The 24,719-nt window shown below is 45.7% G+C and overlaps 1 protein-coding gene across 1 annotated transcript in view; it reads left to right on the forward strand.

The window, feature by feature from the left end:
- Positions 1–24,719, forward strand: part of LOC111249113 (uncharacterized) — a 197,410-nt gene that overhangs the window by 33,336 nt on the left and 139,355 nt on the right. The gene's annotated exons all lie outside the window — the stretch shown is intronic.

Consider the following 24,719-nt stretch of genomic DNA (forward strand, 5'->3'; position numbering starts at 1 on the left):
CTCCCAGTAATTTCAATGGTACACTCATATTGCAGAGTCACTCGGTACCTGAAAGGCTGTAGGTTTCTGGCCTATTATAACAGTAGTTTCTTGGAAATTTGCACACTTTTCGCTTCTCTGAAAGCTCTCGCCTTAGCGGCCGTTACAACAGCAATGTTGTTACGTGCACAGACACCCAGTTACACGACATGATACATACACACTAATACGTACAGAACCATACGAAGTATCATTGGGTTGGTAGGAAAGCTATGGGTTGTGTACAGTTTGCTATCGACAAGGACACTGCCTAGTGCAATTTAGAGCCTTGAGCGAAGAAGGGAAGCATAAGAGCGGCTACTTCAGAATGAGCGGGTAGACTAAGTATCATCGTACGTCTCCTTCGTGTTTCTCGTACACGTGTTTCTATCCCCGCTTGTGCTTCAATATGACAATGTCTCTCTGTCCTGAGCAACTCTCTATAAGCTGCTGCTGATAGAGCGAAAAAAGAGAAAGCCAAATGATAGACAGAGGAGAAGCTCCGCGCGAGGTTACTACATTGGCATTGGACCAATGCGAATATTTTCCCGTTGACCAGTGATGGACAGGAGCAATGAGCAGGCTATAGAGCTTACGGGCAGAGTTGGAGTCACTGAGTCAGTTGGTCTTTCAGTCGGTCGATGCACTGCTTCTGGACAACAGGGCGGCCATCAGTGAGTAGTAGCCGTTTGTTTCTGCTGGGATTAATTAAAACAAATGGATTCAGCTCAGTTGCCCAGCTGGGTTCGGCGTCAGACACAAGCAGCAAGTCCCTGGCTCAAGAACTAGTCCCCTTCGGGCTGGAGAGTGTCTCCAGTCTCCCGTTGGATTCGTAGCTTATGGCGCAAAGGAGGCGCTGGAAACAGCGTCACAAGGACGGCAGCAGAGAGACAAGCAGAAAAGGCGTACGCACACACATACAGGCGTACATGTATCAAGACGAGCTCCGCTGTATGGAAATAGAAAAACAAGTGCGTATGTGAGTCTGCCCGTGTAAGTGTGCTCGCATTCACAACATATTATTATTCGTCTTACACACACCGACAAATGTCTTGTGCTCGATTCGACTTCGTTTAGCCCGGTTCCAACAGTTACAGCTTCTCCCCAGCTGCAGCACCTAGTCTTAAGTATCTTTGCTAGTCTTCTGGCTCGCTATCACCCCAGAGGGTTAGCCTCAAACTAGCTTCCCCCACAGGCGTATCCCACGAATGGGTTCGGCCATCGGTGAGTATTCTCTAAGCAACAGCTTCTGAACGGTGTTCTTGTATGGGCTTGCGTTAGAGGGGGAAATATTTTCCCCAGCCGTTCCATGAAACAACGGTCAGCTTCGTAATCTCCCCTTCAGTTGCTTTACCAGGATGAGAAAGCTTCCATTAAAAATGGTTGGACCTTCAAACGACCTTGACGGATACAGTAATTCAGCTGTAAGGACATAATCAAGTTACCGAAGCATCTAAGACTGCCTTTCTTTCTCTACTGTTTGGATCATTCTTGGGCGCAAGCGTTCGGTGACATTCCATTTTTCAACTATTCTAGAATCATTAGCACTAGTCGTTAAATTTCCTTCTTCTGAGTTCTGTGCCAGTTTCCTTTGAGGAGTGGGCCGGTTTCTTAATAGACCGCATGATTTAATACTCATAAAGTAATCAAAAGTCTTTTTTGCGTTTTGCGGAATTCTAACCGATAGACAATGCTAACGTTTTAAACATTTCGATGCAATAACGGTGCCGCTCACAGTCGCCATGCTGTACTGAATGCGTTTAGCGATGGCAGTGAATCAAATTAAAAACTTAAATCTTCAAACAAGTTCATTAACGGAATTGAACTGTTGCGTAGGTGTTCGCTTGTGCTTCGTCATCGTACCCTTTGCCTGTTATCTACCTCCGAAGCTCGTACACAGCGTATTGCATGTTATATATGCAGAAAGACATGCAGACCGTTTCACATTTGGGTGCTTGAATTCAAAACCCTGCTATACGTGCAGCTCTATCATACATTTACTTGGGCCCCTTCTGGTTCATAACATGCATATAATTTTGGAAATGAATGGTTCGACAGCATCGAATAGGCAATACAAAATTAAGATAACAGCTTTTACGGTACTGCTTAGCCTGTGGGCCTACCTTGAGATGTTATGACATAAATGTGTGAAACTGTAGGAACAAATAACTGTTTTGTTGGTTTTGTAACGCTCTATCGTCTTCTAGCTCGGTAAGCGACGCGCACACGTTTGCGCAGGTGTCCTCCACGTCGATGGATTGACGTCAACCAGTCATTAAGCAATAAACCGTTTCAAGCAAACACATTGGCATGTACTATTCACTGTGGATACGTGTTGTACAATACCACTCAAGAAATTATTAAAGAGTAAAAAGATAAGAAAAAAAGCTGGTCGGTCGACCTCTGACCGTAAACGCTGCTAGCGGCCTAGATTAATTTGCACATTACCTCAGACGCGTGTGTACACTCAACTAGCAATGGGATTGTTCCTACTAGATCCTGCAGCCGTAATATCCAACCTTCACAGCTCTTCTGGGCACCAAGCCTTCTTTAGCTTCGTCCGCTCTGCGTCGTATATTATTCTCATTGGCCGTCTCGCTCTCTCTATTTCAGTACGGGAACGCAATCTATCTGGCCCCTTCTACTCGCCTTCTAGTTAGCGCGCATGTGCCTTTACGGTCTATATACGAACGGAGAAAGCAACGCTTGCAGTCTTTTGAAGATCTGTTCTGAAGATAGCTCTGTTCGTGCCTCAATTTGTCCAATTGTTCGTTCGTTCGTTGGTTGGTTGTTTTGTTGGCTGAAGCGTTTCCGTAGTAAGTGAGTTTTCCGCGTCCTAGACCGAGGTTCTGTGACCTGGGTCCTGACACCGAACTCGAACGCATGCGAGCCACGCGCTGTTCAGACAAAGAACAGGCGTGCATTTAACGGCCGGCAGATATTTCAACCAACTCAAAACAAGCCATTATTTAACGTCTGCTTCTGTGCAGGAAGCCCGTACGGAGGATGACCGTGTGCAGCATGTGCATGCTTGAACGACGAAGCAAGGGCCGAGCGGGTAAAAGGTCGGCGAGTGCCAGCAAAGCGGGCGAAGCAGCGCGGGTGACGAGGCTACTGGTGGTGTAGGCGTCCACCGTTGCTGCCTCTGCCGCTTCCTGCTTCAACCATCTTTTCCTATTTCCACTCATATCTTTAGGTTTTCTAGGGGAGATGAGGTATCCAGGGAGCTTCAGGGACAAGACAGGCTAGTGGGTCATGCGTAGCCGCCTACCACGCGTTCGTTTCGGAACTCGGGAACTGTTCGGGAACTTTCGGGATATGACGATGAACTAAGTAGTGACGATGACGACTCGAAGATAGCGAAGTTGACCCTGGAGAGGACAAGGATGATACCAGCGAATAACGCTAAGAAAGCAAATGCCGCGGAGACTTCTGCCGAAAGTACCCCTTTCGCCGCCTGTTCTGCAATTCTCTTTCCCCACACTAACTTCACTTGCTTGCGCCGGCTAAAGATGTCAGTGGTGGCAATCGCGCCCGCTGCAGCGGTGAAGGGAGACTCTCCGTGAACCAACAGCAGCAGGAGGCAGCCAGCAGTGAAGGGCGGGTTAGCCAAGTTGCCTTCGACTTAGCCTGAGACTCGTTCCATTTGGCTTTGAAACTATGAAGCTCAGATGAGCGTAGTACTATTCTGAGCGTGAGAGACGAGTAAATGCGAAGAAACGCGTTTGTATAAGCATGTACGTCTGTGTGTGAGGGGTGAGGACTTCAGGGAAACCGACCGACAAAATGACGAAGCAGTAAGCCACTCTCAGACCTTGTAGTCCAGACCCGCTGCTGCGGGTCGCTGTTCTCATGAGACAACAGCAGTAGCAGTGGTTTGACTGCTGCTATTGTGTGGAACTGCTGGAAAGCACCAGGCGACAGGATCGTGGCCTGGCGGGGCCACAAGGGCTTCAACCGCTAGTAGGTTTAACTGCTTCTGCAACTCTGCAAGGGGAGCGCCGAATACGTTTGTAACGGTGGCAGCGACGAACGGCGGATTGGGTTTGGGGACGGCAGGCTCGCGATGGCTAGTTGTAGAGGGGTGCTGCGCACAAGATAACTTAATTTGGGAATCTTTTTCGGGACAAACGGCCGTTACTTGGTTCACCCGCCAACATCTTCGTCGACCCTGCTTTTGGCGAGTCGGTCGTCAACCAGTCTTCGGTTCCACTTGGCAACAGCAGTAGCAGTTGTGGTGGAGTAGTAGTCTTAGTCACTACCCGATCACTATCTCATGCCAGCCGAACAGCTTGGTCCATCGGAGTCGACCGCCCAGGCCTGCTCGAACAGACAGCGTTCCTTCTATGAAGGTCTGTCGCGGTTACTCCATTTTCTTTTCTTGCTCGTTTTTCCTCCTCATTCCTCATTTCGTTTGACAAAACGGGCCTGCTTCAGCCATGTCTCTTTCCCCATGCCCCCTGCTGCCGTCTCCTGCTCTTTACGCCAACGCTCCAATCAACATGGGGTGGTCGCCCTTTCATACCACGTGGAAGCATGGCAAAGGCAGAACTGCCGCAGGCTAGACATGTAACTACGTCTGTAGTCGGAAACTGCTTCCGCAAGTGGGTAAGCCCGCTGCACTGCCGCAACACGAGTCCGTAGGCTTGGACGCCGCCGTACGGCTCGTCGCGTTAGGCCCGACTCGCTCGCTCGCTGCTATCCTTCAACTACTATATGCCAATAAGGGGGTTTGGTCGGTTATACGGAATCGTGGGAAGGATATGGGTTCGCAACCAGGTCATTGTGGGGTTTAAGTTGACTTAGAAACAGAACAACCGAGGCCACGCTGCCTTCCGGTTTGCTTGCTCGTTCGCAGTCGGCTAGTCCGGTTCTTCGAAGAGGGGCTTTTCGACGACCAAGAGCAAGACAGGGAGGGCAGCAAACAGGATAGAAAAAGAAGGAGAGAGAGACAGAGGAGGAGTGAGAAAATAAGCAGGAGTCTGATGCGAAAGCAATCATCATGGCTACGCAGAGGATGCTTCTATTGCTTCGTTACTTGTCCATGCATTTCTACTGGGTCGGCTGGCTTGGTGGTACCGCATCCCTACGCGGGTGCGTTTGGTTAAGGGTTCTAAAGTAGGCGGTCTGGCCGGATCACTAACTGGCGTGGCGAAGGTCGGCTGACATTGTTACCGCTGCCGTTCCTTGCTACTAAGCATGCTTGTATGGTATCATCCTTCTTTCGCCGGCGCAGTGCCTCAAGATTGGCCGTTGGCTTCTACTATTTCTATCTGCATAAGCCAGTGACTCTTCGGAGAAGCCAAACCAAATCCCAATTTTGCTATTCAAGATTATCAGCGGGTTAGTAATTATGGCCTTTAAAAACAAGCCAGTTTCTTAGTCCAAACGTCGTGGACACATTTGTATCCGACGGATTGCATCGCAATAATATCGGGACCAATAGAAAACTTAGAAAACCTGCGTTTAATTGAGTTTTGAACACTCTATCTCATTATAATCAGATTGGGATAAGGATAATATCTCAATGATTCTTATTCGTATTTCGTCCATATGCACCTGTTGCCAGGCAGATTTATCCTAAGTCATGGCGGCCGCCTCAGATAATTACGAGGAATACGCGAAATTACAATTTAAATTAAAGACTTTATCGTAGAGACCAAACATAGTTGTACAATGACAAATGGACGCCACAAAAATCGTTATAGCTACATATTATCGATTTGTCACTTTATGTTAACCCAACAGACGTTCTGTCTGTCTCATCTCAGGCGCGGATAGCGTAATATAAAAACACAAGACAAATATAGCACACAGGAAGAAACGTCTTTTAACACTGTTTGGAACCAGATCTTTTCTAGTTAACTCTGGTTTGCGTAAGCTGTTCCAACAGCCTAGAATACTAGGTTCAAGCCGAAACAACTTGCTGTCCCAGATATAAGCGGTTTATATGCCCAGCTCAAATCTTCTTCTTCATGTTAGCGAACGTTTCTCGCTAAAATTTACGACGCTAGTACTAGCGACGGCCTAATAACAGTTCAGAAAGAAGCGCAAAGCACTGCACTATTTTAACAAACGCATCATAATTTATCTATTTCGACAGTTGATAAACCGGAATTGCCTAGCGAAAAACGTGTTCGATCTCTTGGCCTGAACTGACCCAGATCTAGCCTAGAGCTGATTCAGCTATGAGACCCGACATAGGAAAAAATTACACCCAGTATCTTTTCAAATAAAAGTTAGCTTATGGCAATGCTTTCGACTAATTGCAACGTACTCCGAAATCTTCCGCAATACAGCTTTTACCTAACTCAATATCGATCTATCCGGCAAGACGTGGTGAAGCCAGTGGTTAATTTGAACGCATTTATTCGATTGGACAGTACTTTTCCTTTCTTCACCACGTTTTTTCCTTTGACCCAATGCTCCCCGCCCAGTACACGTGCAAAGGTAGAGGAACAAATATCGAAGACATCTTTGACGCTCGATATATAGAGTTATTATCGTCGGCAAGATAATCTTATAGACCTGATACTTTTCAGAGCTAAGATACAGCTCAAGGTTTCTTGAATGTGGTTTGATAACGATCTATGACAAGTGGAAAATGAGGTAATCTTTATGATGACCAACGTCATTCTAAGGAAAGCTAACATGCCGACGTTGACGTACAGGTTTTTCGTTAAAATTGATCGCTTTTGACGTGCTCCAATTACTTTTTATTACCATATAGCATATGTATACATACATTTCACTGAATGCTGCGCGTGTACTAGCCATTGAGACTCATGGAGCTATTCGCAATAGACAGACAGCTTCTGGTTCCACATGGCCAATGCTGCTCAGCGAACTGTGTCTGAAGAATTATTGGCAGGAGACAAGATGCCTTAGTATATATACCGTAAACCTCTTCAATTAGTCTCGGCGGCGATTGTTTCCTATAGGTCGGATCGATGCCGCCAAATAAGTGACGCAGTTTCAGTGACGCAACATCATCCGAAGGGCTTTAGATGCGCGCTTCCCTCAAAATAGGCTATTTTTTAGTTCGCATTTTCGTTACGAGTGTTCTTGCGTTCAGCTTACATCGTTGGCCAACAAGTTTCACCCCTTGACCTCATACAGACCTCATGGTGACCTGTGAGTTGTTACGCCGGTCCTATGATTGTTAGGGAAAAAATGGACGAGTGCAAAAAACAGACATGCTACTCAGGCGCTTCGAATTATCGATTTTTTTCACCTTCCATTTCTGTTCAATGGGGAACGTTCAGAGGATTGTCTATCATCAATACATTAGTCCGTCTAATCTTTTATACTTCACATGTGTCTCCATGAACGTGTCTGTCTACAAGCGCTTGTGCACTGTCGCTTTGTCCTTGAAATAACCCGTCAACGTCTGTACTCACCCGCGCTGTACTTTGTATTTGCGAATCTGTGTTTCTATGTCTGTAACTAGAGAATCGATAATCCTCATATGGGAAATCAGCTATTCTGTTTGCCTACCTCCATCTTATAGAAATAATAAAAAAACACAAGACGAACTTGATGGACGCCAAGCTCCCTTAAAGCAAAATTTCCACTTCAATTGGTGTCATGTATATATCTATATTATGCATTCAAAACGTAAATAGCTCGTACGGACAGCCCCGGTTGAAGAAAAAACGGATAAATATTTTGTTGTTTATTATAACTTCAAATATTATTAAGGCAATAGAGGTTTTCTAGAGGGAGGGTTTCTCTAGATAGTTCATGCGGCAAGCCATCGTAAAAAATTATTATTACTATATTAGTTCACAGATGATTGTACGATAACCTTCCACTCGCACATTTTGCTATTAACTGCTTGCCAAAAATTGAACGCCCACTTATTTATGGAGATTCACAATTTTCCTTTGCACGGAACGTATCGACACTTTGGTGCGTAGTAATTACTATAGTCATCATTCCCAATGTGACTGTTGAATCAACTGATGTCGCTGGCTCTGTATTATGGGCGGACAAGCGACGCTTCCATTTGGACTTCGATAGGCCATTGCGCCGCTGCCAAGCTCGATGACGGCTACTGCCGTTATCTTCGGTTCTTGACTTCATCGAAAAGCACATTCTGCTTATCAGCTAAGCTGTGCACACCCTGTATAGGAAGAGACTCAGAGCACATACAACGAATGTCCATGAACTCTCCTGCCGCTGCTGTAGCTGCCACTGCCCCCTTAAAAAATCACGAATATATAGAGATGGTATTTAGACACGGGTCGGTAAACCCGATCATATGCCAGCGAAACAAAGAAAAAAATAGAGGGACATAGCAGAGCGCAATTACGTCACTAGCGTGTGCTGCTCGTCACGATCACATGTTGTTACAAGTAAACATATGTACAAATCATGTGGACATAGGGGATCTCTTTGAGCAAGTATTACAAAACACCACCGTCGATAAACGATAAACAAGGGCAGGTTAGGAAAAGCCATATGTTAATATGTAACGTGTAACTGTATTAATTTTACTACTGAAAAAGCCGATAGATGGCAAACAGGAAAACGCATCTAAGATGTCGCGCGAGCCAAGTGTCGTTGAATCACTACCCAGATAATGCCCATAGCGATAAATGCTCTGCCATTATATCCGCCGAAAGCGTACAGCTCAAGTCAAAGGAGGAACTGTCTTAACTACTATGAAAAAATAGAGGTTCTTAAACGAACTACATTTATAAATATCTCTCAAAAAAATATATATATAGATATATGTAAGTGAAGAGCATAGAAAAATCAGTGGTTGTAGTTACACCTGACATTAGCACAACCTGTTTTTACCGATTCTTTTTAATTTTAGCCGCGATTATCTCAATCAGGCAACACTTTAACCTGGTCGTTACGCGGAAAAGGTATCTGTTCACTCGGATCTATTGTCTTGTTACCTTTCATTTTTCTTCTTTCGCTGCAAAAACTTTATTCTCCACAGTCAATTTCAAGTACGCTGCATTGTTTACAAATGCACCCTATAAACGCGTTGACATTGACGGTAGCTTTTCCCATGTTTACCCAATGTACTCCAGGGGGCACGACGCCCTCTCCAAGTTGTTTGTTTCTCTCAAGTACCGGTGGCAGGGTGTCGTGCTTAGAGTCTTTGTGCTTGCCCATGTCTGTTTGTACTAGCGGAAAGCTAGAGAAGCCAAAAAGAATTGTTCAAGAACGGTTCCCCATGAAGCCTCGGCTGGATTGGCTTGTATGTACGTTATACGGTGGTTCGTGTTAGGGGAATATCACCAATTTGTTCGAGCGATCGCTGAGATATTGACCAAAACAGCGTTTGCATCCAGATGTGCCTTATGATGCCTAGCGATAACACGATGCAGGTAATACTCTGAGTGCCACTACTACAACCAGTACATACGAACGTTTCAGATTTTGCGTCCGGTATTGTATACATTTGTACGTCGGAAGCCAAACTGCCACCACGAAACGGAGTAGGTCTACGTCCGATATTCAACCTAGACAACCTCCAGTGTGCCAAAATTTAGCAGCTAAATATGTTACTCATTGCACCATTACAAGGTCACTTCAATCTGCCATCACCCAGCACCACACTTCAGATGAGTCGCGCACTTGAGAAAATTATTACATGTAAATGGAGGCCCAAATTTGTTGGTGACGAGAGCAACAGTTGCCAGAAATAAGGCCATTACGAAAGCGGTAATGAGTTTTTAGAGTTGACATTCTTATATATGCTAATATCAGTAGCTATTATACGTGTAGTTATTTTCATAAAATTCATGTCGCGGAATAGCAAGTAGTATATGCTCTCGTTAGAGACACTGACAGACCGATCGTCTCACGGCTTTCTTGGGAGGCGCGGTCATCAACTTAACCCAATAACCCAGAAATTGGTTAATCGTACGAAGCGAATTTAAAATCTGCAACCTCATGAGTATGCTTCTGCTCGTGCATGTTACTACGAACCCACCACTCGCAATTTTTCGCTTCTGCAGCCTTTGGTACCCCTAAAGAGGAGATGATTACATAATAAATCTGTGGTGCTTATCTAAATAAGTCAGCTGTCGTTTAATGCGGAACTATTTCAGTACATATGCATCAAACTAGTATTTATTCCAAAGGCCATACCAGTAAATGTAATGAAGTAGGTAAGAGTGAATAACGGCGCACTTCATTGTTGAGTTGAGGTAGACAGATAGAACGAAGACAGGAGGCTGGCGTTTTGCTCGTTCTCGTTTCGTCCGGTTTCAAGACGCAACTGGATCTCCTCTTCCTTTCTCTCTCTCCCTCTCCCTTTCTCTCTGCGTCTTTCACGTTCGACTTTTCTGTGGTTTGCAATTAGTGGTAGCGGTACCATCAGCGCCAATCTTCTTTGCCAGTCTGTCGTCTGGTCGTCATACAAGAGGTCGTCCCTCTCCCGACCGGTGCGACCAAACCATTGGCTTTTACAGTCAGGAGCGACCATCAAGAATAAGGCTTTTAGCCGTCCGACAAGCCGGCTATGCGCTTGCCTCCCAGACGTCGGAAAGCCACGGATAGTTACACACCACTGCCGCCTACACAACATACTTCCACCACCAAGACGTCGCTCTGGCGTCCGGGTAACACGACTGCGGTTACTGTTACTACTGTAGCTACCGTTATTGCCCTTGTGCCTGCTACCGCCGCTGTATTATTATCATGTTAGTAGCCGTTTGCTTTTTAGAACAGCCGGCCGCCAGGATAATTTATCTCGTGATCTGTACTCAAACGATAAATTTCAAAGCAAACTTAAGCGGGAAGACCAGCACTAGGCTCCGCCGATTGGCTGTTTGCACGCTGGTAGCCGAGCGCTGTTCACTAAGCTAAGCTCTATGCAGACGAAGACGGATATAGTACCGGCCACTGCCTGTTCCCGCGGCGGCTTCAACATGCTGCTTTCATTACTGGTTCGCATCGCGAAATCAAACTAGTCCCATTGCTGCCGTCCACGATGCAGCCAATAAAAGGCGAATGAGAATAGACGAATTCCTGGCATCTTGGATGCGAGGCGAGGCGAAACTTTACACAGAACAAGGACAGCAAAGGGACGAGACTTGATCGCCAAGTTTCTTCGTCTTCTTCTTTCCCCTCTCGGCCGATCCTCTTCCTGACTTTCTGCGACTAGTGGTATTTGCTCCTATCACCTCCTCTGTAATCTCAGGGAGACAAACTTGATGCCTATCCAGTGGCTTGGTGTCGATCAAGGTGCCACAGGCCCGCGTCGGGCAGGGTTTTTGGAGAGGTAAAAGCGAAGCACGCTACCTCCGTGGGGAAGGGGAATAGGAATCAGTAGCGCCTAAACCACTACGAGCCAGCAAAGTTAAAGAGCTACCCTAGAATAGATTGTTGCCAATAGGATGTAAGTGAACTTAGCCAAAAGCAAAAAGAATAAGCTAAGCTGGAGAGATAGTCACGATAGACTGAGACGTACACATTGAACGGTGCCTCGAAACAGGAACTAAACGATCAAAATATGATTCTTCGACATTAGTTGAGGTAAACGCTCTGCAAGTACCATTATTGTCAAGATGGAGAATAACATCGAATTGAATACAAACGAAGCCTATAGAAATCATATTTTGCACCAGGTCTACACATTGTGCTCGGGTCGCCGCCCTATTGTTTCATATATGGCATGAAGCAGTAATGCAGCTCTTTCATAAAAGAAGGCACCTAGGCAATGGCACAGCGCGAGGATAAGATAAATGTTCAACTATTAGCAAGAAGGTCGTCAACGATTATTGTTACTAACTTAAAACGAATCTTTTGTTTCCTCATTAAGTTAATGTTCGACTACATTATGCAGTATACGACTCCGTTGGAGCATTTAGATTTGATTCAATCGGCGCCCTTTTTGCACAAATAGAACATCTCGTCACCCGCAACAACTATGGCCACGGATTATATTACGGATATGCAGTGTAACAGCATTTGCTATTATACAACGGATAGGTGCTTCACCTTTCAAATCCAACTAACTTAAAAATTCGTTGTACCTCGGTTGAGGAACGGATCCGGCATCACACCTCTGATAGCTCACGCTATTCATTAGATCCTATGCAAAGACTCCGAAACGAAAAAAGAGCCTAAACCTATTGGCCGTAGGATCTATGAGCCAGTCTATGTATCCACCTGGAAATGTGCTATGGCTAAAAAAATGTTTGTTTCATACTCGGGCCCAGCCATGGTTATTATCGGCTGGGCAGTAACTGCGCGTTACCTAATCGTGATAGATGTACAGCAAGCTCAAATGGGAAATCCAGCCAAGAGCGACAAAACAGCAATCCCGATTGCCAGACAATCAGTGGAGGCGAGAACGTGCAAGAGCTGTCGTCTGGAGAATACCGCTAATGAATAGTCAGAAGGCCACGGTCGGGTACATCCCGGTTGGCTCAGCGTGGTTCGGGTTGCGCAGCGGCCCTTTACTAGATAACTAGATCGCAATACAGATGTTATCTAGAGAAAAAGTTGCCGTCAAATAATCAACTTTTTCCGTCTCAATGTATAGGAAGGATGAAAAAGAAGGAGAGACCGAGTCCGGACAGAGGGAACGTAAACTTTTCAAATCAAAAAGTCATCTGATTTAGCTGTTGCACAAAGAGAAGCCAATGGGACGTAACGAGGGCGCTAATACTTCCGAATTAGGAGACGGGTAGAAGTACACACATCTGCGTCAGGAGTCCAATGTCGATGCTAGGCAAACACGTGCACCAAATATATCCCTATACAGATTAGAGTGCAAGAATGGGGTATAATAAGTTTTCTTTGAAACATTTTTTCAGAGCACATCGATCGGCCAGTTTGACTTCCCAGCAAGTAAACATATACGTCTGCAGGCGTCTCATTTGAATGTCCACCAACGCTTAGATTTTTACTCATGCACAAAACTACCATCATCCGCTGATCCGTCCTTGTTCAATATAAACGTTTGCTTGTCTAGTAAATCCAGTGCCTATCTATATTTGAGTCGTAGATCAGATCTATGTGTCCGGTCCTAATTTTTTATTCGATATTGCATATGAGCTCTGTACGATGTAAGCGATGGCGGTTCTCAATTGTTACATTGCAAACATATATATGTAAGTTATCTGTTGCGGACAAGAACAGGCTACAGCTGTCGCGAAGCAACTGCAGCTCTGTCCGCAGCGTATCCCTGTTGCCGGACCTCCAAAAGTAACTCCATTATATTGCAAGATTTGTTCGTTGAGTTCAACTAAGCAACCGCAATCGTGGCCAAGTAGATGCTGGTATCTCATCGTTAAGAAGTATTCTACTAACAAATAGAAAAAAGTCACCTTGCATTCGCTGGCTGCGAAGATACACAGACGTTGTTCGTTGTCAACTATGCATATCGTATCGTTCAAGTCATAACATTGTTCTGCGTCTTGCCGTAACATTTGTCGACCGTGTACGGTAGTAAGTGCATACCGGGAAGAGCTATGCAGTGCTGCGTGCTGATATCGTGCCTGCATGTAGTGTCTCCATCCGATCTACCAAGCTGCCTGTTTACCCACAGCTGTATAAACGCATGCACAGTTGCAAAATACTGTAGCATAATAACAGGCTATTTTGTGCTGGTCTCTCGGCGGACCGTTCAAGCACCCCGCTAGTTCGGTCACGATTGCAGACCATCTACCACTTTCAACGCCTCATCAAATCGGCTAAGTCAATCTCGACTCGCCACTTCCGCAGTGAAGAATGGTCTCGTCGAGGGCAAAGCTGAATACGGACTGTATCAACTAACCCGCATGGTATGCTTGCTTAATCGTTGTCTCGTATTAGATTTTACTTTCGATATATATATACATGCGTAAATATACGCAACGTGCATAGTCAAAGCGAACGCGACGCTGCCGATAGGTGAAATAAACTGGAGTTCTCATCGAAATAACGCTGCCGTCGCGCCATCTCTCGCGATCGTTCCGGGTCGTTGGATTTCGTTGCCATTCGACAGTCGGAAGTGAACCATAAAGTCCGGGTGTGAGAAATTGACAGCCCTCGACATCGAGCCGTCTATCATTTTTTTGTCGACCTTTTTTTTACAGTCGTCACACAGACACTTCATCCTCAGTTGGATGCCTAGTGGACAACCGCATCATTATCGTTTTCGTCGGTCCTCGTCGTCGTCTAACTTACAAGCATTGTGGTCGTCTGACAACCGGGTGCGTGTCCCCGCAAATATGCAAAAATGTGACCACGATTATCCTGACGAACAAAGAGACGGCCAGTACTTGTACAGGCATCATAGGAACATTGCATACGTGTTCCTTCATCCTGTTTATTTCACCCTCACACGGCCCAGATCCGAAAATCTAACCGCAACTCCCAATTCTGAATGAGTCAACTACAAGTATGACTCTTTGGATCACAGGCAGCTTAGGCATAGCAAAGACAGTTGAGACGACACAACTGAAAAAAAAACAAAAAAAAAAAAAGGAGCGAGCACGGAATTGACGAACATAGGAGGTACTGTAGGGGACAAGACAGTCGAAGAAATTCTGCTACGCCGCAGGGGAAAACGAAGTGGTAGGCCAAGGAAACATAGCCAGTGGTGTTCATAGACCTTAACGCGAGCTGTAGACGTAGCACCGAGGCAGGCACGCCCAATCAGGGTGCAGCTATTACTACTAGTGGCACAGCTCTAAGTACCGTAGCAGCCTCACGAAAACACATATACACATTGCGCCCAGCTCAACTTTCCCTTAACTTTTTTCTCTCTAAGAAAGCGAAACATCGCAGATACTGGCTGCCACCGACCGGCCGACCGTGAATACATTTATTCTTGTGTACTTGTATTATCGTTGAGCAACGACGCCTGCTGCTACCGCGGTGTTTTTTTTGTACCACAAATGTCCCGTGCGTTTTTATGATGCACCGCGATCCGCTGTTATATTGCCGCTGTTGATGTGCTACTATTGTTCACGAGGTAGAAGCATAGCAATGACGCACGGTAATGCCCGCGATGATAAACGGAGTCAAGCCCTATCCGACTAGTCTACCTTTACCAGTGCCCACGACAGGGCAAGATGCGGCTCTGTGGCGGTGCGCAGGAACACTGCCTTTTGGAGCTGGTATTGAGCCTGTGCAAAAAGCAGATACATGTGCTGCGACCCGTTCGTGAAGCGATGCTGCGCTTGGTGAGAACTGGGTCGATCTTGGTGGCGCCAGTCTTCCTCGCTGCTGCTGTTGCCGTCTTGCATCTGATGGCAACAGACACAACAGCAGGAGATCTCATTGTAGCTGCTGTCTCAAATGCTGTTACCGATGCGATATCGGTAACTAATCTTTGCATGCTTTCCTTGCTATTGCCTTATACCCTCCTGTTCAATGGCGGGCACTGAACGTCAGACACCTGTACAGACAAAATGTTTGCTTACCGTTATGATTTGACGGGGTAAAGTTATCGCCAGCATTGGAGATGTTCCAGATTTTGGCGTGGGTTGCTGAAGGGGACTGCCGGACGCGTAATCTGTTTGGTGACAAGGAGAAAAATGCATGATGATTGCCCTAGCCGTGTGTCGAGCAATGAGCTATAAAGGCATAGCTGGACCGTTTGCTGCCGCGGGGCAGAAAACGTTACTCCTACTACGCTGAGTTATTCTTAATGATCCTGAATCATTTCTATGACAATTTAAGCCATTTCAAACCTTGGCCTTAGCGTGTTTTACTGTAAACGAGAGAAGCGACTGATCAGGGAATTGTAAAACTGGTTTATAAAAGAAAATTTCACTAAGAAACCGTACTACAAAAAAACACTTACACTGACACAGATACTAACCAATTTATGAGTATTGTTTTCAGCATATAAAAAATAGCACCACTCCGACATTGTGTTGATGTGACGAATGGATTTCGCATTGCGCATCAAAGGCCGCGCATAAATCACACAGATATTTAGGGATTACAACTTTGAATCTTACCTATGTGTCTACCCTAGAATTTCATAAAACAAGCTAACTCGATTAGCTCTCCGAAACATACCAGTTATCCCCCGTATTGCATAGGTCGTACCACAATAGAGTGGACCGTTTTATAAGGATACGTTTAAAGTTTTCTTTAATCTACTGGCAGATCGACTTATATTCAATTAGAATTTGATCTTAGCCGCTTAGTATAACGTCTTCTGCATCGCTAATGTCTCAGCTTTGTACAGTATTCAGTATCGGTAGCCATCTCGTTTGTATCCTTCTCTTTCTACTGACGTCGCTCCTTTACGTCACTGACGCCTATCCGCAATCACAGATCTACGTACTAAGTACAGTTTAAACAAAAGTGACGATTTGTCGTATTTGAAGGCTATGTAAAGGAGTGCGCTAAAGCGCGGGAGCGAGGTGAGGGTGCCGGCAGCTGCAATGGCGAGCTCCGTTTTCGAAGAGAGTCGGATTGCTCTTGACTCAGGGTAGAATTGACGAGTTTTTTGCCTGAGGATTTCACCACACTTCGTGCCGTCATTTCCCTTTTGGTTCTTTTGGACTTCGAAGCTAGCTAACTAGCTAGCTACCTGTTCAACCTTGCAGACGCTTTCCTCTGGATTACGGAGTGAAGCGATGATTGTATTTTGAGAAAGCACAGATGGCAAGCAACAAGGAAACCAGGAAAGGAACAGAGAGAGAGAGAGACTATGGTAAGGAGTTCCTAGGAAGGGAAGGAAAAATCAAGTGGGACGGGTGAAAGAGAGAGGCAGATGGAGAAAGGAGAGAGACTGGAGGCTTGAGAAGACGAGCAACGACAGCGGCAGCGCAGAACGCAATTGACGGCTCAAGGCGGTACGCTACGGGAGCTACCGATGGAGCCCTGAAACCAAACTTCTTTCTTTCGAGCAAGTAAGATCAGCGAGGGACAGTCCAAGAAGATTTGAACCTCATTTGCCAAATATGTCACCGAAAAAGAACCAGACTAAAGGCAGAAGCAATGGAAGAGATACCAGGAAGAAAGTGAAGCGCGGGTGAAACACAAAAGCAGAAAAAAGCTATTAGACGCGTTAGAGCAGCAAGCAATGGCTGAAAAACCAAACCTACGGCGCCCTGAGAAAGTAGTCAAGGTAGGAGAGGATGCGTGGAGGTAAGGGGAGATGCGACGACTACCAGGTTCAAAGAATAAATAGGTAAAAAAAAACAGATTTGCAAAGGACGACACCCCGAGGAACATGAAAACAAGTGATGAAAATGTATCAGAGAGCGTAAAACAGCCGTATAATGCAGTCAACGAAGTATTGCTATAGATTACCAACGGGCGACAAAGAATCATGAACTGGCAGCATTTGTGAAAGGATGTATCGAAAATAAATATTCTGACAAAGTCGTACAAACGTAGAAAATATTGTATGACGGATTTAGTTATTTTTCTTCCACTCTGCTATTCACATTTTGAGGAGTTCTCTATCCTAGAATGCTAAAACGGGTCTCCGTCCATATATTACACAAGAATACATTTCTTTTTATGTAATAATGCGCTCATTTATAATAGGAATGAACCATTTTTATTAAAGTTACTGTTGTTGTTCTTATTAATGTGGATGTGGCGTTCATCAGGTGCTGATCGCTCTATTGCAAGGTGACCCAGAGTATATTTCTTGTACCTAAACCTTTCTTCGCTTAAAATTAAAGAAAAGGGTAATCCCATTGTAACAAATAACTTGTACACTAGGGGTCGTATTTATTTTTCCTGCTAATCTTCCGCTAATATTGCTGTCTCTCCTTCATTTTCTCGCACGTGCTTCTGCTCGGGCCCTTTATCCCGAACATCAAAAGTAAGTGCGTCTGATACGGGCTTGCTTCACAGAGTCCGTGCGTGGAAGCCTTTCGTCAGTAAATTTGTTTAGACATAGTGACTCCTGGGGTGGATGTGCAGTTCATTCAAATTGTGGACGCATAATGACGGCTACACGCAGCGGCAGGCGCGGCTGTTAGGTTAGGTTAGGTTTCGTTGTATGTGCTAGGATCGTCAGCATCGTAGAACTATAACATATTACTTGTGATCGGACAACTGCTTAAAAAAAGAGAAAGTTGTTGACAGATGGAAGGGTCCCATACGGATGGGGCTGTAGGCTACTGAAACCTCCATAGTCACAGGCCGTTGTGTGATGGCGGACAGCACCCTCCTTGGGCACCCATTTAGTGCGCTTTTACTGAGGCTGCTACTTCTACAGATGTTTTAGTTAGTCTACAGCTGCTGTCAAAAACAATAAAATTTTCGTCTCGCTGTTTTTCACGCAACTTTCCCGCGTGCTAACTTAGCGTTCGAAAGACCCAAACTTCCGCGCCGGTAAGTTTTCCCGCAACTAACGGAGTCGATAGATATGTAAATGTATGTACATATATATGAGTGTTTCACGCTTTAGTATCGGGCGGGACTCTACCTGTCTGGTATGTACAGCTTGTGGTAGTGCATTAACGGTAGACTGGGTACGAAAGGTATAAGCCAAGTAAGAAAGAGGCAGCGGGGTCAAAAAAAGAAAAAAGATTTCCACCGGTCTTCCGGATACATAATAACACACAATAAAATGGGATTTGCAGGGAGAATAACTCTCCTAAGTGTCCATTATCATTTGGTTCTTATCCGCAACTAATGGTTAGCTCCGGGCTCTGGCCTGTGAACGTAGGGAACTGCACTCCGGCAGCAATACAAATGCTAATACACACGTACATGGACATGTATTTTATGTATGATGTTTTCTCACTCAATACAGAACGCCTTATGGGACCCAGTAATCAAAGGCCGGCCGGCATTTCTTATTATTATTATTGTAATTATTACTGTAAGTATACTTTCTTACCGTAGATAGCATAGTGTACAGTATACGCTGTGTTTTCATAACTACAGACGCTCTTACATATACGCTCTGGTCTTTTTTCTTGAGGCGACCGTCCGTACCAGGCTATTGAGTTCACCTGCCAAAGGTAATATTATAATTATCTCTTGGTGGCCGACTTACGCTTTACCGATTGAATAGAGCAAGGTGATTTTGCTGCTATTGTCTGGCATCTTGAGTGCATAAAAGGTAGGCTCACTCACTCCGAAGTGAAGGTTCGGAGCCGTGGTCACGGTGGAGGCGGCGGGACGTAACGAAATGTTTCCTATTTTTCCTCTCCTTTTGATGGTGGAGAAACTAACGGCAGCGGCAATAGTGGCAAGGGCATCATCGCGTTGTCCCCTTCGTAACACTCACCTTTTTCATTTTCACCCTCTAACTCCCGTTTCATCCAAGCATATACCACATGCGCCATAGTACATCACAGGAAGAATGACCGACAATGCAAGTTATCAGAAACAGATGAATTTAGCCGCCGCAAAGACACGCCAGTCCGACTATTTCTACTGGTAAACCTGAGAACAGCAGGTTCGAGGTCTAAAATAGCTGCGGCTCAAGGTGAGAGCGCAGAAACAGCCAGAGACGAACGGACGCAGCCAAAATGGGACCTGAAAAGCGAAAGAGTGCGATAACGGGGACGAGCAGGTGTAAAGACATGAGTAGTCGGACCTGGGTCTCGGATCGCGATCTAACGAAAACTGGCAGCCGCAGTAGCAGAGCTCAACAGTGCTGGGTATACTGCTGCAGTGGAAGTTCCATGCTCGTTGAAATAGCAGTAACAGTAGAAGTAATGAGCACTGTTTGAAGTAATGGCAGCACCACCAGTGCGTGTATTTTAGCAGTATTACATAACGAAGAGGCACTAAAAGGGGTCTCCGATCGTCATAGTTTTTCTTACGTATCTGACTGCGTCGCTGATCCTTTACAGTGTAACGCAAGGCCAGCTTTATCCATTTTTTTGTGAACACAACGCGAACTCGACAGCAAGGCAATGATCATCCTAAAATGTGGAGAAGGAAAGGCTTTCATTGTGAGAAGAAAGTGCAAAAAAAAGGAAAGAATTATGGACCTAGCAGAAGCAGAACCTGATTTACGGTGGGTTCGGCGAGTTTCGTGTGTGGAAGGTACCGCTTGCCTTGTATCCTTTTCTAACGTCGACGCCGGGGTTGCTAGCTACGCAGCATATACCTGCCTGTCTGTGTTAAGCTTGCTTGAGCTTTCGTGAAGCCCCAGGGAACCTCGCTTGGTTCACTTGATGAGAATCTTCCTTCTGCCGCTTCCGAAGAAACTGCGATTAAAATGAATCCTACGAAATCCAGGCGCGATGGTTACCCCCGGGACGCCGACAACACGTACGTCTGGCACAGGGGCCCTACAGATGGGACCAGTTACCAGCATTCAATATAAGCCTTTTCTTTGGTGGATAGTTTTCTTCGAAAACTTCACTACGCTCTGGCAAAATATTTCTATATCGGTTCCGCGATAGCGAATTCATTAACATACAACTAAATGAGACACGTGAGAAAATATATTGGGTCGCTTTCCCTCGTTCTTGGAATTTACTCAAAGTATCTTATACGTGTAGAATTTAAGGTGAAATTGAAAATTGCAGCGTATCCATCGGCGAAGAATAATACGTATACAGTATTTGAGGTATTTATAGCAAACAATTGTAAAGTTACTATTAGATTATATACGTAGCCAATTTCTAATTACAAGTATTTTTATGCACTAGTAGTAGTTAGATCTGCATATGTACCCCCTGAACTATTATACTGTGTTGAACAAAGTCAACATTTCTAATAGTAATGCAGTAATCCAACATACTTAGACCGCGCATGTAAATGCACTTAGCATTATTTACCTCACGTTTACTACACATGAATCATTTGCCTTCTAAAAAAAAACAGCATTTCCCCTCTTTCCTATATGTATATGCAACCATATATAAAACACAGTAGAGAAGAAAGGAACCCTTGATGCTTCCTTGACAAAAAATATGCGTTGTTTCCCTATCTGGTTTAGGAAGATGTCGATTTTGCCAAGGTCGAACCGTGCCATAAAGAAAGCATTTCAAAAGTGCGGAGAACAACACCTTTTTGGGTATCTTGTCGGATCTGTTCTTTAGAGGCGTGACTCAAAGCACCCGACGCAACAAGGAGGAAACGATCTGGAAAATTTGGTTGTATCGTTGTCGCTGTTCTCTGTCGTTTTGATCGCTCGCCGCTCGTTTTCGCCACTCTTCTTTTTCCTTTGCCACCAGCTGAATATGACGCAGAAAATACGAGTATATTGTAAACGATTTTGCCTTACGAAGTCTGCTACAACCTCGAAAGCTGTTAGAAGTAATAAAATATGCACCTTTCCCGTCAGGCGGCAAGCAATTCTTTTCGATGCCGTTCTGGCTTGCTGGAGGAAACTCTTCCCTGTCGTTTTGGGCCTTTCCTGTCTTGCTTGTTCGTTTCGGCTTGGGCGCCTGCCGCTACCACTGTTGCTTCTACCGACGCACCCCTACGGCTAGGACACAGGTACTACCGGTGCCCCTTTGTTTGCCTCGGACCCGTACACTCGCGGCCAGAACGACAACTAGCGTAAGGTTGGGTAGTGGCATTCCTCAGATACCACCCACTTGCTAGCGTCAGCCAGATCAGCTTCCGAAGGAACCGCTGTTGCCCCCCATTCCCTGTCTCTATTCCTATCTATCTATCTTTTCCTTTGCGCTTCCGTTTTGCTTGCGTCGGTGAACTGACAGACGAGAGAAAGAGCGAAGGCCGACAACCGACGAGGTCCCGGTCTGTGACCGACTGTTAGGTATCTCAACTCGCTGCTGGCAGTGTCCTAACAGCCATCGTGCCTGTTATTACTTTCGTATCATTTTGCTTTCGTTACAGCAAAAACACGTCATTATTCTAGTTCAGTATTTCCGTTGAAGCGGTGCAGTTCCCTTGAATTGCCGCAACTGTACTGGTCATAAGCAGTGGTGCCCTGTTGCTTCTACCGTCGGCCTCATTCGCGACCACGCCGAGATCACACGAGGCTCACAGTGCCCAGGTACCTGTCGCCGGAGCTATCGTCGTTGGCGCCCCTCACTACGATAGAGATGCGTGCAATCTGTCGCAAGCATTTTTTGACACGCTATCGATTTGAAACAAGAACTAATGCTGCTAAGAATTGGGACTTCAGTATATTATCTAGTTTATTATAGCGATGATTCGCCTACCCTCTATAAGAAAACGATAAGAATCATAGGTTGACACGGTTGTAGAATCTTCAAATGGGTGATTCAAATGTCTAAACGATTTAGCTGTGCTTAAAGTATAATAAAGATAGTAATGTAGCAACGGTGTGGCACATCGCATTGAACGAAGCTTGAGAGTGAAGTTTCGTCTTTAGGTGCTTCTGCAGTTTGGCATATCGCTGCTTGGTTATTAAAACCGGGCTTCAAGTTCACACCCACAGTCTTATTTCGAAAACCGATTTTTCCTAATAACCGAAAACGTGTTTTGTCATTGCTGAAAAACTCTCTACACACAATTACTAGATGGAAGAAATAAGTTGGGTATGACCAATATTTGTTTGATAGTCGTTTGCGTCTACGCGAATATATGCAGGTAACGCTTTGCCAAGCTGGCACAAGGTCACTGCCGTTGCAATACCAATCTGTCTTGAGTACCTTTCAAGTCTGTTGTTAGCTCATCTTCAGTAAATAACACTCAGTATCCTCTTTTTTATGCTATATTAACAAGTCGGAAGTCGCTGTTGCGGTGTTCTGTTCCACACGTTTACATTCGATGTATAGGAAAGCAGTTTGTCGGCCAGATGATGACGTTGTCCTTTAGTAAATAAAATACGTACATCTACGAATGTTTTAGTGGATAATATACGTGAACATCCTTTGTTACACAACTAGAACCGCTTCTAGGAGCTCATGCGTATATGAGGCTACGCTTGCATCCGCTTCTATGCAATATAATATTTCACAAAACAAAGATTACTCAGTCACATGACGACCACGATATGTACTGCTTTCGAATGATGCCCTTCAAAGAGGCGTGTCAGTTAGGGTCCGTGTACAAAACAGAGGCCCAAGAAAAGCAAAAACGAAAAAAATACCAGTTAGAGATAGATAAACAATAGAAGAAACATGACAGAGCCAGAGATCGCTGTGGCGCTTCGCTGTCTGATATCCCGGTGCTCATTACGGCGACCGCTGCTGCTGCTGCCGCCGCCACTGTTGTAAAGAGCGAAAAAGAGGACAAAGGCAGACTCATTCTGTCGGCGCTCCGCAGCGTCTCTGCTATATCAATAGGCAGGACAGGGGAGGTCTTGCCTTAACTCAGCTCTCATGTGCTTATTCGTCTGTCGGCCTGCTTTCAAGAATGGAGCACTAAGCGATATAGCTTAGCAACGGCAGTACAGAGTAGCAGCAGCAACAGAACGAATATAGGAGCTGTGGCCGCTCAGGGAGCTCTACCTAACGCGACGAATATCCTTACCTTTATTGCGTCTGTCCGTCGAAGCAATTTCGTACCCACTATTTTTCTCGGTTTGTATATGTTTACCAAGACGTATCTTTGTCTGGCTCACTTGCCATTTCGTGTTTTTCGTGTCTACTTCGACGAGATCGCAACTTAAAGGTTGGAAACAGAGTCAAGAGCGCAGCCCAGAAATGGGCTTAAGCACAGATCACCCATCTCGTCATGAGTTTCTTACGTTTTTTTTCCCGCAATTTTCTCTCTGATCAGGAAGCCGCAGGACAATACGTTAGAATGACATTGGCCTGTATTTTGCCTGTACCGCCTCCGTATCTCCCCTGCCCTGTTTCATTCGCTTCCTGTTTTTCGCTTACGCACCCGTTCGTACGGACGCAAGCGCCACCGAGAACTCCGTTCTACCCTTCGTTCACTTTGTTCTCTACTCGCCATACCCTTCCTGCATATAACATTCAGCATTGCCATACCCGTATCTCTAGCCGAGGGTAGTGGCTTCTTGCGGTTGCCGTTTGCTATCTGCATTTTGTAATGTCACTGCTGCTAACGACCGAAACAGCTGCCCCCTATATCTGCGTCGTCTTCGTTTTCGTCCGTCCTCTTTAGCAGATTCCCCCACCCACCTACTCACTACCAGGTCCTCGCGGCTGGAGCGCTTTTCCGCCACTACGTTATGGGTGGGTTTCTACATCGTTCACAAAGTCCTGGCCGTCATCGGCATAGTCGTTGTCGTTGTCTCCATCGAACCACCACTGTTGCCGTGAGATCGAGACGGACTCAAGTGAAGCAAGCACCCAAGCGGGATAGCTCCCACCTAGCGGCACTACTAGGTCCAACAGCTCTTCTTTGTGCCCCTCTAGTCGATCCGAGGAAATGAAACCAAGCCGGGAGAGCAATACGAAGCCACCAACGCGGCGACCCTTGAGATACACCCTTGAGAACAATCCCGGCGACTGCATATGATATCCCCGTTGCGATTGTTGTTGCCGCGCGTCTCCATCCCGTCAGAGGCAAATAGGCAGACCCTGAGCCCGAGCAGCAGGCTTTTATGGAGCTCTCTCCACTACTAAGGAAGGCAGTTCAATGCTCCTCATATGCCGATGGAGCCCGGTGGCTTCTGCAATAGTGGCGGTAGCAGCAACCGCCTGCAGCCCTTTGCTTGCCATCCCCGCAAAAGGAGAGGCCTTACTGGTGCTAACAGCAATAGCGATGGCTGCGACCGTAGCAACAGAATTCGTTGCCATTCGTTGCCGGTTTCCTTACGCTACTAGAACACGCATCTGGATAGACAGCCCTTTCCGCCTAGATGCATTACCACCGGCGCAGACTTGGCTTCTCCAATGTAGCATGGCGCTTTTATACAAGAGGGGCTGCAACAACGACCTGGACGAAGT

This window comes from Varroa destructor, unplaced genomic scaffold (genome assembly GCF_002443255.2).
Source record: "Varroa destructor unplaced genomic scaffold, Vdes_3.0 BEIS01000004.1, whole genome shotgun sequence".
Lineage (NCBI taxonomy): Eukaryota > Metazoa > Arthropoda > Arachnida > Mesostigmata > Varroidae > Varroa > Varroa destructor.